This window comes from Scyliorhinus torazame, chromosome 3, assembly GCF_047496885.1.
Source record: "Scyliorhinus torazame isolate Kashiwa2021f chromosome 3, sScyTor2.1, whole genome shotgun sequence".
Lineage (NCBI taxonomy): Eukaryota > Metazoa > Chordata > Chondrichthyes > Carcharhiniformes > Scyliorhinidae > Scyliorhinus > Scyliorhinus torazame.
In genome coordinates, this window is record NC_092709.1 from 354,598,459 (window position 1) to 354,613,132 (window position 14,674).

Consider the following 14,674-nt stretch of genomic DNA (forward strand, 5'->3'; position numbering starts at 1 on the left):
TAACCCCTGTATCTGTCAATGCCCTTCCCCGTCCTCCAGTCCCTAACTAACCCCTGTATCTGTCAATGCCCTTCCCCGCCCTCCAGACCCTAACCAACCCCTGTATCTGCCAATGCCCTTCCCCGCCCTCCAGACCCTAACTAACCCGTATCTGCCAATGCCCTTCCCCGCCCTCCAGACCCTAACTGACCCGTATCTGCCAATGCCCTTCCCCGCCCTCCACTCGCTAACTAACCCGTATGTGCCAATGCCCTTCCCCGTCCTCCAGTCCCTAACTAACCCCTGTATCTGTCAATGCCCTTCCCCGTCCTCCAGTCCCTAACTAACCCCTGTATGTGCCAATACCCTACCCCACCCTCCAGACCCTAACTAACCCCTGTATCTGTCAATGCCCTTCCCCGTCCTCCAGACCCCAACTACCCCCTGTATCTGACAATGCCCTTCACCGCCCTCCAGTCCCTAACTAACCTGTACCTGCCAATGCCCCTCCCCGCCCTCCAGACCCTAACTAACCCCTGTATCTGTCAATGCCCTTCCCCGCCGTCCAGTCCCTAACTAACCCCTGTATCTGACAATGCCCTTCCCCGCACTCCAGTCCCTAACTAACCCCTGTATCTGTCAATGCCCTTCCCCGTCCTCCAGTCCCTAACTAACCCCTGTATGTGCCAATGCCCTTCCCCGCCCTCCAGTCCCTAACTAACCCCTGTATCTGTCAATGCCCTGCCCCGTCGTCCAGACACTAACTAACCCCTGTATCTGCCAATGCCCTTCCCCGTCCTCCAGTCCCTAACTAACCCCTGTATGTGCCAATGCCCTTCCCCGCCCTCCACTCCCTAACTAACCCCTGTATCTGTCAATGCCCTTCCCCGCCCTCCAGACCCTAACTAACCCCTGTATCTGACAATGCCCTTCCCCGCCCTCCAGTCCCTAACTAACCTGTACCTGCCAATGCCCCTCCCCGCCCTCCAGACCCTAACTAACCCCTGTATCTGTCAATGCCCTTCCCCGCCCTCCAGTCCCGAACTAACCCCTGTATCTGACAATGCCCTTCCCCGCCCTCCAGTCCCTAACTAACCCCTGGATCTGTCAATGCCCTTCCCCGTCCTCCAGTCCCTAACTAACCCCTGTATGTGCCAATACCCTTCCCCGCCCTCCAGTCCCTAACTAACCCCTGTATCTGTCAATGCCCTTCCCCGTCCTCCAGACCCTAACTAACCCCTGTATCTGCCAATGCCCTTCCCCGTCCTCCAGTCACTAACTAACCCCTGTATCTGCCAATGCCCTTCCCCGTCCTCCAGACCCAAACTAACCCGTATGTGCCAATGCCCCTCCCCGCCCTCCAGACCCTAACTAACCCCTGTATCTGTCAATGCCCTTCCCCGCCCTCCAGTCCCTAACTAACCCCTGTATCTGACAATGCCCTTCCCCGCCCTCCACTCCCTAACTAACCCGTATCTGCCAATGCCCCACCCCGCCCTCCACTCCCTAACTAACCCCTGTATCTGTCAATGCCCTTCCCCGCCCTCCAGTCCCTAACTAACCCCTGTATCTGCCAATGCCCTTCCCCGCCCTTCAGTCCCTAACCCCTGTATCTGTCAATGCCCTTCCCCGTCGTCCAGACCCTAACTAACCCATATGTGCCAATGCCCTTCCCCGCCCTCCACTCCCTAACTAACCCCTGTATCTGCCAATGCCCTTCCCCGCCCTCCAGACCCTAACTAACCCGTATCTGCCAATGCCCTTCCCCGCCCTCCAGTCCCTAACTAACCCCTGTATCTGTCAATGCCCTTCCCCGTCCTCCAGTCCCTAACTAACCCCTGTATCTGTCAATGCCCTTCCCCATCCTCCAGCCCCAAACTAACCCGTATGTGCCAATGCCCTTCCCCGCCCTCCAGTCCCTAACTAACCCCTGTATCTGTCAATGCCCTTCCCCGCCCTCCAGACCCTAACTAACCCCTGTATCTGCCAATGCCCTTCCCCGCCCTCCAGACCCAAACTAACCCCTGTATCTGTCAATGCCCTTCCCCGCCCTCCACTCCCTAACTAACCTGTATCTGCCAATGCCCTTCCCTGCCCTCCAGTCCCTAACTAACCCCTGTATCTGCCAATGCCCTTCCCCGCCCTCCACTCCCTAACTAACCCGTATCTGCCAATGCCCTTCCCCGCCCTCCAGACCCGAACTAACCCGTATCTGCCAATGCCCTTCCCCGCCCTCCACTCCCTAACTAACCCGTATCTGCCAATGCCCTTCCCCGCCCTCCACTCCCTAACTAACCCCTGTACCTGCCAATGCCCTTCCCCGCCCTCCAGACCCTAACTAACCCCTGTATCTGCCAATGCCCTTCCCTGCCCTCCAGTCCCTAACTAACCCCTGTATCTGCCAATGCCCTTCCCCGCCCTCCACTCCCTAACTAACCCCTGTATCTGCCAATGCCCCTCCCCGCCTTCCACTCCCAAACTAACCCCTGTATCTGCCAATGCCCTTCCCCGCCCTCCAGTCCCTAACTAACCCCTATATCTGCCAATGCCCTTCCCCGCCCTCCAGACCCTAACTAACCCCTGTATCTGCCAATGCTCTTCCCCGCCCTCCAGTCCCTAACTAACCCCTGTATCTGCCAATGCCCTTCCCCGCCCTCCACTCCCTAACTAACCCGTATCTGCCAATGCCCTTCCCAGCCCTCCACTCCCTAACTAACCCGTATCTGCCAATGCCCTTCCCCGCCCTCCAGTCCCTAACTAACCCCTGTATCTGCCAATGCCCTTCCCCGCCCTCCAGTCCCTAACTAACCCCTGTATCTGCCAATGCCCTTCCCCGCCCTCCACTCCCTAACTAACCCGTATCTGCCAATGCCCTTCCCCGCCCTCCACTCCCGAACTAACCCGTATCTGCCAATGCCCTTCCCCGCCCTCCAGTCCCTAATTAACCCCTGTATCTGCCAATGCCCTTCCCCGCCCTCCAGACCCTAACTAACCCCTGTATCTGTCAATGCCCTTACCCGCCCTCCAGTCCCTAACTAAGCCGTATCTGCCAATGCCCTTCCCCGCCCTCCACTCGCAAACTAACCCGTATGTGCCAATGCCCTTCCCCGTCCTCCAGTCCCTAACTAACCCCTGTATCTGTCAATGCCCTTCCCCGTCCTCCAGTCCCTAACTAACCCCGGTATCTGCCAATGTCCTTCCCCGCCCTCCAGACCCTAACCAACCCCTGTATCTGCCAATGCCCTTCCCCGCCCTCCAGACCCTAACTAACCCGTATCTGCCAATGCCCTTCCCCGCCCTCCAGACCCTAACTAACCCGTATCTGCCAATGCCCTTCCCCGCCCTCCACTCGCTAACTAACCCGTATGTGCCAATGCCCTTCCCCGCCCTCCAGTCCCTAACTAACCCCTGTATCTGCCAATGCCCTTCCCCGCCCTCCAGACCCTAACTAACCCCTGTATCTGTCAATGCCCTTCCCCGCCCTCCAGACCCTAACCAACCCCTGTATCTGCCAATGCCCTTCCCCGCCCTCCAGACCCTAACTAACCCGTATCTGCCAATGCCCTTCCCCGCCCTCCAGACCCTAACTGACCCGTATCTGCCAATGCCCTTCCCCGCCCTCCACTCGCTAACTAACCCGTATGTGCCAATGCCCTTCCCCGCCCTCCAGTCCCTAACTAACCCCTGTATCTGCCAATGCCCTTCCCCGCCCTCCAGTCCCTAACTAACCCCTGTATCTGCCAATGCCCTTCCCCGCCCTCCAGATCCTAACTAACCCGTATGTGCCAATGCCCTTACCCGTCCTCCAGACCCTAACTAACCCTCGTATCTGTCAATGCCATTCCCCGCCCTCCACTCCCGAACTAACCCGTATCTGTCAATGCCCTTCCCCACCCTCCAGTCCCTAACTAACCCGTATCTGCCAATGCCCCTCCCCGCCCTCCACTCCCGAACTAACCCCTGTATCTGCCAATGCCCTTCCCCGCCCTCCACTCCCTAACTAACCCCTGTATCTGCCAATGCCCTTCCCCGCCCTCCAGTCCCTAACTAACACGTATCTGCCAATGCCCTTCCCCGCCCTCCAGACCCTAACTAACCCGTATCTGCCAATGCCCTTCCCCGCCCTCCAGTCCCTAACTAACCCCCGTGTCTGGCAATGCCCTTCCCCGCCCTCCAGACCCTAACTAACCTGTGTCTGCCAATGCCCTTCCCCGCCCTCCAGACCCTAACTAACCCGTATCTGCCAATGCCCTTCCCCGCCCTCCAGTCCCTAACTAACCCCCGTGTCTGCCAATGCCCCTCCCCGCCCTCCACTCCCTAACTAACCCCTGTATCTGTCAATGCCCTTCCCCGCCCTCCAGTCCCTAACTAACCCCCGTGTCTGCCAATGCCCCTCCCCACCCTCCACTCCCTAACTAACCCCTGTATCTGTCAATGCCCTTCCCCGCCCTACAGTCCCTAACTAACCCCCGTATCTGTCAATGCCCTACCCCGCCCTCCACTCCCTAACTAACCCCTGTATCTGTCAATGCCCTTCCCCGCCCTCCAGACCCTAACTAACCCGTATCTGCCAATGTCCTTCCCCGCCCTCCAGTACCTAACTAACCCCCGTATCTGTCAATGCCCTACCCCGCCCTCCACTCCCTAACTAACCCCTGTATCTGTCAATGCCCTTCCCCGCCCTCCAGTCCCTAACTAACCCCTGTATCTGTCAATGCCCTTCCCCGCCCTCCAGACCCTAACTAACCCGTATCTGCCAATGCCCTTCCCCGCCCTCCAGACCCTAACAAACCCGTATCTGCCAATGCCCCTCCCCACCCTCCACTCCCTAACTAACCCCTGTATCTGCCAATGCCCTTCCCCGCCCTCCAGACCCTAACTAACCCGTATCTGTCAATGCCCTTCCCCGCCCTCCAGTCCCTAACTAACCCCTGTATCTGTCAATGCCCTTCCCCGCCCTCCAGTCCCTAACTAACCCCTGTATCTGCCAATGCCCTTCCCAGCCCTCCAGTCCCGAACTAACCCGTATCTGTCAATGCCCTTCCCCGCCCTCCAGTCCCTAACTAACCCCCGTGTCTGCCAATGCCCTTCCCTGCCCTCCAGTCCCTAACCCCTGTATGTGCCAATGCCCTTTCCCGCCCTCCAGTCCCTAACTAACCCCTGTATCTGCCAATGCCCTTCCCAGCCCTCCAGTCCGTAACTAACCCGTATCTGTCAATGCCCTTCCCCGCCCTCCAGTCCCTAACTAACCCCTGTATCTGCAAATTCCCTTCCCCGCCCTCCAGACCCTAACTAACCCGTATCTGCCAATGCCCTTCCCCGCCCTCCACTCCCTAACTAACCCCTGTATCTGTCAATGCCCTTCCCCGCCCTCCACTCCCTAACTAACCCGTATCTACCAATGTCCTTCACCGTCCTCCAGTCCCTAACTAACCCCTGTATCTGTCAATGCCCTTCCCCGCCCTCCAGCCCCTAATTAACCCCTGTATCTGCCAATGCCCTTCCCCGCCCTCCAGTCCCTAACTAACCCGTATGTGCCAATGCCCTTTCCCGCCCTCCAGCCCCTAACTAACCCCTGTATCTGCCAATGCCCTTCCCCGCCCTCCAGTCCCTAACTAACCCGTATGTGCCAATGACCTTCCCCGCCCTCCAGTCCCTAACTAACCCGTATGTGGCAATGCCCTTTCCCGCCCTCCAGTCCCTAACTAACCCCCGTGTCTGCCAAAGCCCTTCCCCGCCCTCCAGACCCTAACTAACCCGTATCTGCCAATGCCCTTCCCCGCCCTCCAGACCCTCACTAACCCGTATCTGCCAATGCCCTTCCCCGCCCTCCACTCCCTAACTAACCCCTGTATCTGTCAATGCCCTTCCCCGCCCTTCACTCCCTAACTAACCCGTATCTGCCAATGCCCTTCCCCGCCCTCCAGCCCCTAACTAACCCCTGTATCTGCCAATGCCCTTCCCCGCCCTCCAGCCCCTAACCAACCCATATCTGCCAATGCCCTTCCCCGCCCTCCAGCCCCTAACTAACCCGTATCTGTCAATGCCCTTCCCCGCCCTCCACTCCCTAACTAACCCCTGTATCTGCCAATGTCCTCCCCCGCCCTCCAGTCCCTAACTAACCCCGGTATCTGTCAATGCCCTTCCCCGCCCTCCAGTCCCTAACTAACCCCTGTATCTGTCAATGCCCTTCCCCACCCTCCAGTCCCTAACTAACCCCTGTATCTGTCATTGCCCTTCCCCGCCCTCCACTCCCTAACTAACCCATATCTGCCAATGCCCTTCCCCGCCCTCCACTCCCTAACTAACCCCTGTATCTGTCAATGTCCTCCCCCGCCCTCCAGTCCCTAACTAACCCCTGTATCTGTCAATGCCCTTCCCCGCCCTCCAGTCCCTAACTAACCCGTATCTGCCAATGCCCTTCCCCGCCCTCCAGACCCTAACTAACCCCTGTATCTGCCAATGCCCTTCCCCGCCCTCCAGACCCTAACTAACCCATATCTGTCAATGCCCTTCCCGCCCTCCAGTCCCTAACTAACCCGTATCTGCCAATGCCCTTCCCCGCCCTCCAGACCCTAACTAACCCATATCTGTCAATGCCCTTCCCCGCCCTCCACTCCCTAACTAACCGCTGTATCTGTCAATGCCCTTCCCAGCCCTCCACTCCCTAACTAACCCCCGTATCTGTCAATGCCCTTCCCCGCCCTCCACTCCCTAACCCCTGTATCTGTCACTGCCCTTCCCCGTCCTCCACTCCCGAACTAACCCGTATCTGTCAATGCCCTTCCCCACCCTCCAGTCCCTAACTAACCCGTATCTGCCAATGCCCCTCCCCGCCCTCCACTCCCTAACTAACCCCTGTATCTGCCAATGCCCTTCCCCGCCCTCCACTCCCTAACTAATCCCTGTATCCGCCAATGCCCTTCCCCGCCCTCCAGTCCCTAACTAACCCGTATCTGCCAATGCCCTTCCCCGCCCTCCAGACCCTAACTAACCCCCGTGTCTGCCAATGCCCTTCCCCGCCCTCCAGACCCTAACTAACCTGTGTCTGCCAATGCCCTTCCCCGCCCTCCAGACCCTAACTAACCCGTATCTGCCAATGCCCTTCCCCGCCCTCCAGTCCCGAACTAACCCCCGTGTCTGCCAATGCCCCTCCACGCCGTCCACTCCCTAACTAACCCCTGTATCTGTCAATGCCCTTCCCCGCCCTCCAGTCCCTAACTAACCCACGTATCTGTCAATGCCCTACCCCGCCCTCCACTCCCTAACTAACCCCTGTATCTGTCAATGCCCTTCCCCGCCCTCCAGTCTCTAACTAACCCCCGTGTCTGCCAATGCCCTTCCCCGCCCTCCAGACCCTAACTAACCCGTATCTGCCAATGCCCTTCCCCGCCCTCCAGTCCCTAACTAACCCCCGTGTCTGCCAATGCCCCTCCCCGCCCTCCACTCCCTAACTAACCCCTGTATCTGTCAATGCCCTTCCCCGCCCTCCAGTCCCTAACTAACCCCCGTATCTGTCAATGCCCTACCCCGCCCTCCACTCCCTAATTAACCCCTGTATCTGTCAATGCCCTTCCCCGCCCTCCAGACCCTAACTAACCCGTATCTGCCAATGTCCTTCCCCGCCCTCCAGTCCCTAACTAACCCCCGTATCTGTCAATGCCCTACCCCGCCCTCCACTCCCTAACTAACCCCTGTATCTGTCAATGCCCTTCCCCGCCCTCCAGTCCCTAACTAACCCCCGTATCTGTCAATGCCCTACCCCGCCCTCCACTCCCTAACTAACCCCTGTATCTGTCAATGCCCTTCCCCGCCCTCCAGACCCTAACTAACCCGTATCTGCCAATGCCCTTCCCCGCCCTCCAGACCCTAACTAACCCTTTATCTGCCAATGCCCCTCCCCACCCTCCACTCCCTAACTAACCCCTGTATCTGCCAATGCCCTTCCCCGCCCTCCAGACCCTAACTAACCCGTATCTGTCAATGCCCTTCCCCGCCCTCCAGTCCCTAACTAACCCGTGTCTGTCAATGCCCTTCCCCGCCCTCCAGTCCCTAACTAACCCCTGTATCTGCCAATGCCCTTCCCAGCCCTCCAGTCCCGAACTAACCCGTATCTGTCAATGCCCTTCCCCGCCCTCCAGTCCCTAACTAACCCCCGTGTCTGCCAATGCCCTTCCCTGCCCTCCAGTCCCTAACCCCTGTATGTGCCAATGCCCTTTCCCGCCCTCCAGTCCCTAACTAACCCCTGTATCTGCCAATGCCCTTCCCAGCCCTCCAGTCCGTAACTAACCCGTATCTGTCAATGCCCTTCCCCGCCCTCCAGTCCCTAACTAACCCCTGTATCTGCAAATTCCCTTCCCCGCCCTCCAGTCCCTAACTAACCCCTGTATCTGCCAATGCCCTTCCCCGCCCTCCAGACCCTAACTAACCCGTATCTGCCAATGCCCTTCCCCGCCCTCCAGACCCTAACTAACCCGTATCTGCCAATGCCCTTCCCCGCCCTCCCACTCCCTAACTAACCCCTGTATCTGTCAATGCCCTTCCCCGCCCTCCACTCCCTAACTAACCCGTATCTACCAATGTCCTTCCCCGTCCTCCAGTCCCTAACTAACCCCTGTATCTGTCAATGCCCTTCCCCGCCCTCCAGCCCCTAACTAACCCCTGTATCTGCCAATGCCCTTCCCCGCCCTCCAGTCACTAACTAACCCGTATGTGCCAATGCCCTTTCCCGCCCTCCAGCCCCTAACTAACCCCTGTATCTGCCAATGCCCTTCCCCGCCCTCCAGTCCCTAACTAACCCGTATGTGCCAATGCCCTTCCCCGCCCTCCAGTCCCTAACTAACCCGTATGTGCCAATGCCCTTTCCCGCCCTCCAGTCCCTAACTAACCCCCGTGTCTGCCAATGCCCTTCCCCGCCCTCCAGACCCTAACTAACCCGTATCTGCCAATGCCCTTCCCCGCCCTCCAGACCCTAACTAACCCGTATCTGCCAATGCCCTTCCCAGCCCTCCAGTCCCGAACTAACCCGTATCTGTCAATGCCCTTCCCCGCCCTCCAGTCCCTAACTAACCCCCGTGTCTGCCAATGCCCTTCCCTGCCCTCCAGTCCCTAACCCCTGTATCTGTCAATGCCCTTCCCCGCCCTCCAGTCCCTAACTAACCCCTGTATCTGCCAATGCCCTTCCCCGCCCTCCAGACCCTAACTAACCCGTATCTGCCAATGCCCTTCCCCGCCCTCCACTCCCTAACTAACCCCTGTATCTGTCAATGCCCTTCCCCGCCCTCCACTCCCTAACTAACCCGTATCTACCAATGTCCTTCACCGTCCTCCAGTCCCTAACTAACCCCTGTATCTGTCAATGCCCTTCCCCGCCCTCCAGCCCCTAACTAACCCCTGTATCTGCCAATGCCCTTCCCCGCCCTCCAGTCCCTAACTAACCCGTATGTGCCAATGCCCTTTCCCGCCCCTAACTAACCCCTGTATCTGCCAATGCCCTTCCCCGCCCTCCAGTCCCTAACTAACCTGTATGTGCCAATGCCCTTCCCCGCCCTCCAGTCCCTAACTAACCCGTATGTGGCAATGCCCTTTCCCGCCCTCCAGTCCCTAACTAACCCCCGTGTCTGCCAAAGCCCTTCCCCGCCCTCCAGACCCTAACTAACCCGTATCTGCCAATGCCCTTCCCCGCCCTCCAGACCCTAACTAACCCGTATCTGCCAATGCCCTTCCCCGCCCTCCACTCCCTAACTAACCCCTGTATCTGTCAAAGCCCTTCCCCGCCCTTCACTCCCTAACTAACCCGTATCTGCCAATGCCCTTCCCCGCCCTCCAGCCCCTAACTAACCCCTGTATCTGCCAATGCCCTTCCCCGCCCTCCACTCCCTAACTAACCCCTGTATCTGTCAATGCCCTTCCCCGCCCTCCAGACCCTAACTAACCCGTATCTGCCAATGCCCTTCCCCGCCCTCCAGACCCTAACTAACCCCTGTATCTGCCAATGTCCTCCCCCGCCCTCCAGTCCCTAACTAACCCCGGTATCTGTCAATGCCCTTCCCCGCCCTCCAGTCCCTAACTAACACCTGTATCTGTCAATGCCCTTCCCCACGCTCCAGTCCCTAACTAACCCCTGTATCTGTCATTGCCCTTCCCCGCCCTCCACTCCCTAACTAACCCATATCTGCCAATGCCCTTCCCCGCCCTCCACTCCCTAACTAACCCCCGTATCTGCCAATGCCCTTCCACGCCCTCCAGCCCCTAACTAACCCCTGTATCTGTCAATGCCCTTCCCTGTCCTCCAGACCCTAACTTACCCCTGTATCTGTCAATGTCCTCCCCCGCCCTCCAGTCCCTAACTAACCCCTGTATCTGTCAATGTCCTCCCCCGCCCTCCAGTCCCTAACTAACCCCTGTATCTGTCAATGCCCTTCCCCGCCCTCCAGTCCCTAACTAACCCGTATCTGCCAATGCCCTTCCCCGCCCTCCAGACCCTAACTAACCCATATCTGTCAATGCCCTTCCCCGCCCTCCAGACCCTAACTAACCCGTATCTGTCAATGCCCTTCCCCGCCCTCCACTCCCTAACTAACCCCTGTATCTGCCAATGCCCTTCCCCGCCCTCCAGTCGCTAACTAACCCCCGTATCTGTCAATGCCCTTCCCCGCCCTCCACTCCCTAACTAACCACTGTATCTGTCAATGCCCTTCCCCGCCCTCCAGACCCTAACTAACCCCTGTATCTGTCAATGCCCTTCCCTGTCCTCCAGACCCTAACTTACCCCTGTATCTGTCAATGTCCTCCCCCGCCCTCCAGTCCCTAACTAACCCCTGTATCTGTCAATGTCCTCCCCCGCCCTCCAGTCCCTAACTAACCCCTGTATCTGTCAATGCCCTTCCCCGCCCTCCAGTCCCTAACTAACCCGTATCTGCCAATGCCCTTCCCCGCCCTCCAGACCCTAACTAACCCCTGTATCTGCCAATGCCCTTCCCCGCCCTCCAGACCCTAACTAACCCGTATCTGCCAATGCCCTTCCCCGCCCTCCAGACCCTAACGAACCCGTATCTGTCAATGCCCTTCCCCGCCCTCCACTCCCTAACTAACCGCTGTATCTGTCAATGCCCTTCCCAGCCCTCCACTCCCTAACTAACCCCCGTATCTGTCAATGCCCTTCCCCGCCCTCCACTCCCTAACCCCTGTATCTGTCACTGCCCTTCCCCGTCCTCCACTCCCGAACTAACCCGTATCTGTCAATGCCCTTCCCCACCCTCCAGTCCCTAACTAACCCGTATCTGCCAATGCCCCTCCCCGCCCTCCACTCCCTAACTAACCCCTGTATCTGCCAATGCCCTTCCCCGCCCTCCACTCCCTAACTAACCCCTGTATCCGCCAATGCCCTTCCCCGCCCTCCAGTCCCTAACTAACCCGTATCTGCCAATGCCCTTCCCCACCCTCCAGTCCCTAACTAACACGTATCTGCCAATGCCCTTCCCCGCCCTCCAGACCCTAACTAACCCGTATCTGCCAATGCCCTTCCCCGCCCTCCAGACCCTAACTAACCTGTGTCTGCCAATGCCCTTCCCCGCCCTCCAGACCCTAACTAACCCGTATCTGCCAATGCCCTTCCCCGCCATCCAGTCCCGAACTAACCCCCTTGTCTGCCAATGCCCCTCCACGCCCTCCACTCCCTAACTAACCCCTGTATCTGTCAATGCCCTTCCCCGCCCTCCAGTCCCTAACTAACCCACGTATCTGTCAATGCCCTACCCCGCCCTCCACTCCCTAACTAACCCCTGTATCTGTCAATGCCCTTCCCTGCCCTCCAGTCTCTAACTAACCCCCGTGTCTGCCAATGCCCTTCCCCGCCCTCCAGACCCTAACTAACCCGTATCTGCCAATGCCCTTCCCCGCCCTCCAGTCCCTAACTAACCCCCGTGTCTGCCAATGCCCCTCCCCGCCCTCCACTCCCTAACTAACCCCTGTATCTGTCAATGCCCTTCCCCGCCCTCCAGTCCCTAACTAACCCCCGTATCTGTCAATGCCCTACCCCGCCCTCCACTCCCTAACTAACCCCTGTATCTGTCAATGCCCTTCCCCGCCCTCCAGACCCTAACTAACCCGTATCTGCCAATGTCCTTCCCCGCCCTCCAGTCCCTAACTAACCCCCGTTTCTGTCAATGCCCTACCCCGCCCTCCACTCCCTAACTAACCCCTGTATCTGTCAATGCCCTTCCCCGCCCTCCAGTCCCTAACTAACCCCCGTATCTGTCAATGCCCTACCCCGCCCTCCACTCCCTAACTAACCCCTGTATCTGTCAATGCCCTTCCCCGCCCTCCAGACCCTAACTAACCCGTATCTGCCAATGCCCTTCCCCGCCCTCCAGACCCTAACTAACCCGTATCTGCCAATGCCCCTCCCCACCCTCCACTCCCTAACTAACCCCTGTATCTGCCAATGCCCTTCCCCGCCCTCCAGACCCTAACTAACCCGTGTCTGCCAATGCCCTTCCCTGCCCTCCAGTCCCTAACCCCTGTATGTGCCAATGCCCTTTCCCGCCCTCCAGTCCCTAACTAACCCCTGTATCTGCCAATGCCCTTCCCAGCCCTCCAGTCCGTAACTAACCCGTATCTGTCAATGCCCTTCCCCGCCCTCCAGTCCCTAACTAACCCCTGTATCTGCAAATTCCCTTCCCCGCCCTCCAGTCCCTAACTAACCCCTGTATCTGCCAATGCCCTTCCCCGCCCTCCAGACCCTAACTAACCCGTATCTGCCAATGCCCTTCCCCGCCCTCCAGACCCTAACTAACCCGTATCTGCCAATGCCCTTCCCTGCCCTCCACTCCCTAACTAACCCCTGTATCTGTCAATGCCCTTCCCCGCCCTCCACTCCCTAACTAACCCGTATCTACCAATGTCCTTCCCCGTCCTCCAGTCCCTAACTAACCCCCGTATCTGTCAATGCCCTTCCCCGCCCTCCACTCCCTAACTAACCACTGTATCTGTCAATGCCCTTCCCCGCCCTCCAGACCCTAACTAACCCCTGTATCTGTCAATGCCCTTCCCTGTCCTCCAGACCCTAACTTACCCCTGTATCTGTCAATGTCCTCCCCCGCCCTCCAGTCCCTAACTAACCCCTGTATCTGTCAATGTCCTCCCCCGCCCTCCAGTCCCTAACTAACCCCTGTATCTGTCAATGCCCTTCCCCGCCCTCCACTCCCTAACTAACCCCTGTATCTGCCAATGCCCTTCCCCGCCCTCCAGACCCTAACTAACCCCTGTATCTGTCAATGTCCTCCCCCGCCCTCCAGTCCCTAACTAACCCCTGTATCTGTCAATGCCCTTCCCCGCCCTCCAGTCCCTAACTAACCCGTATCTGCCAATGCCCTTCCCCGCCCTCCAGACCCTAACTAACCCCTGTATCTGCCAATGCCCTTCCCCGCCCTCCAGACCCTAACTAACCCATATCTGTCAATGCCCTTCCCGTCCTCCAGTCCCTATCTAACCCGTTTCTGCCAATGCCCTTCCCCGCCCTCCAGACCCTAACTAACCCCTGTATCTGTCAATGCCCTTCCCCGCCCTCCACTCCCTAACTAACCGCTGTATCTGTCAATGCCCTTCCCAGCCCTCCACTCCCTAACTAACCCCCGTATCTGTCAATGCCCTTCCCCGCCCTCCACTCCCTAACCCCTGTATCTGTCACTGCCCTTCTCCGTCCTCCACTCCCTAACTAACCCCTGTATCTGACCTCAGCTCCTTTTTTTATATTTAAAAAATATATGGACTTGGTTTGCAGACCACCCATGATCTCTGCGCGACAGAAGACAGACCGTGTTCTACCCCTATTCCTATGGTTCCCTAGACAGCCCCCTTCCCCAAAAGCCATCTCCGCTTACCCTACTTCAGTCACCCATAAGCCCCTCCCCCACCCTCCATTCGCCCAAACCCCTCCCCATCCTCATTGCCCAACCCCCTTCCCACCGTCGTTACCCCAACCCCTCCCCCACCCTCTAGTCATCCCAACCCCACCCCCACCCTCCAGTCATCCCAACCCCTCCCCCACCCTCATCATCACAACCCCTCCCTCGTCATCCCAACCCCCTCCCCACCCTCCAGTCACCCCCAACCCCCTCCCCACCCTCCAGTCACCCCAACCCCTCCCCCACCCTCCAGTCACCCCAACCCCTCCCCACCTTCCAGTCACCCCAACCCCTCCCCCACCCTCCAGTCATCCCAACCCCTCCCCCACCCTCCAGTCACCCCAACCCCTCCCCCACCCTCCAGTCACCCCAACCCCTCCCCCACCCTCCAGTCATCCCAACCCCTCCCCCACCCTCCAGTCACCCCAACCCCTCCCCCACCCTTGTCACCCCAACCCCTCCCCCACCCTCCAGTCACCCCCAAGCCCCCCCACCCCCAATCCCTCCCCACCATCCGCCAACCCCTCCCAACCCTCCAGTCACCAACCCTTCCCCACCCTCTGTCACCCCCAACCCCTCCACATTCTCCAGTCACCCCCAACCCCCTCTTCCACCCTCCATCACCCTAACCTCCTCTCCCACCCTCCAGTCTCCCCAACCTCCTCTCCCACCCTCGTCACTCCCAGCCCCCTCCCTCCACTCACCCCCAGCCTCCTCCCAACACTCACCCCCAGCCCACTCTCCACCCTCCAGTCACCCCCAGCCCCCTTCCTCCAGTCAACCCCAAC

General features: G+C 59.0%; 1 protein-coding gene across 5 annotated transcripts in view; it reads right to left on the reverse strand.

The window, feature by feature from the left end:
- Positions 1 to 14,674, reverse strand: part of LOC140409348 (uncharacterized) — a 153,992-nt gene that overhangs the window by 7,114 nt on the left and 132,204 nt on the right. The gene's annotated exons all lie outside the window — the stretch shown is intronic.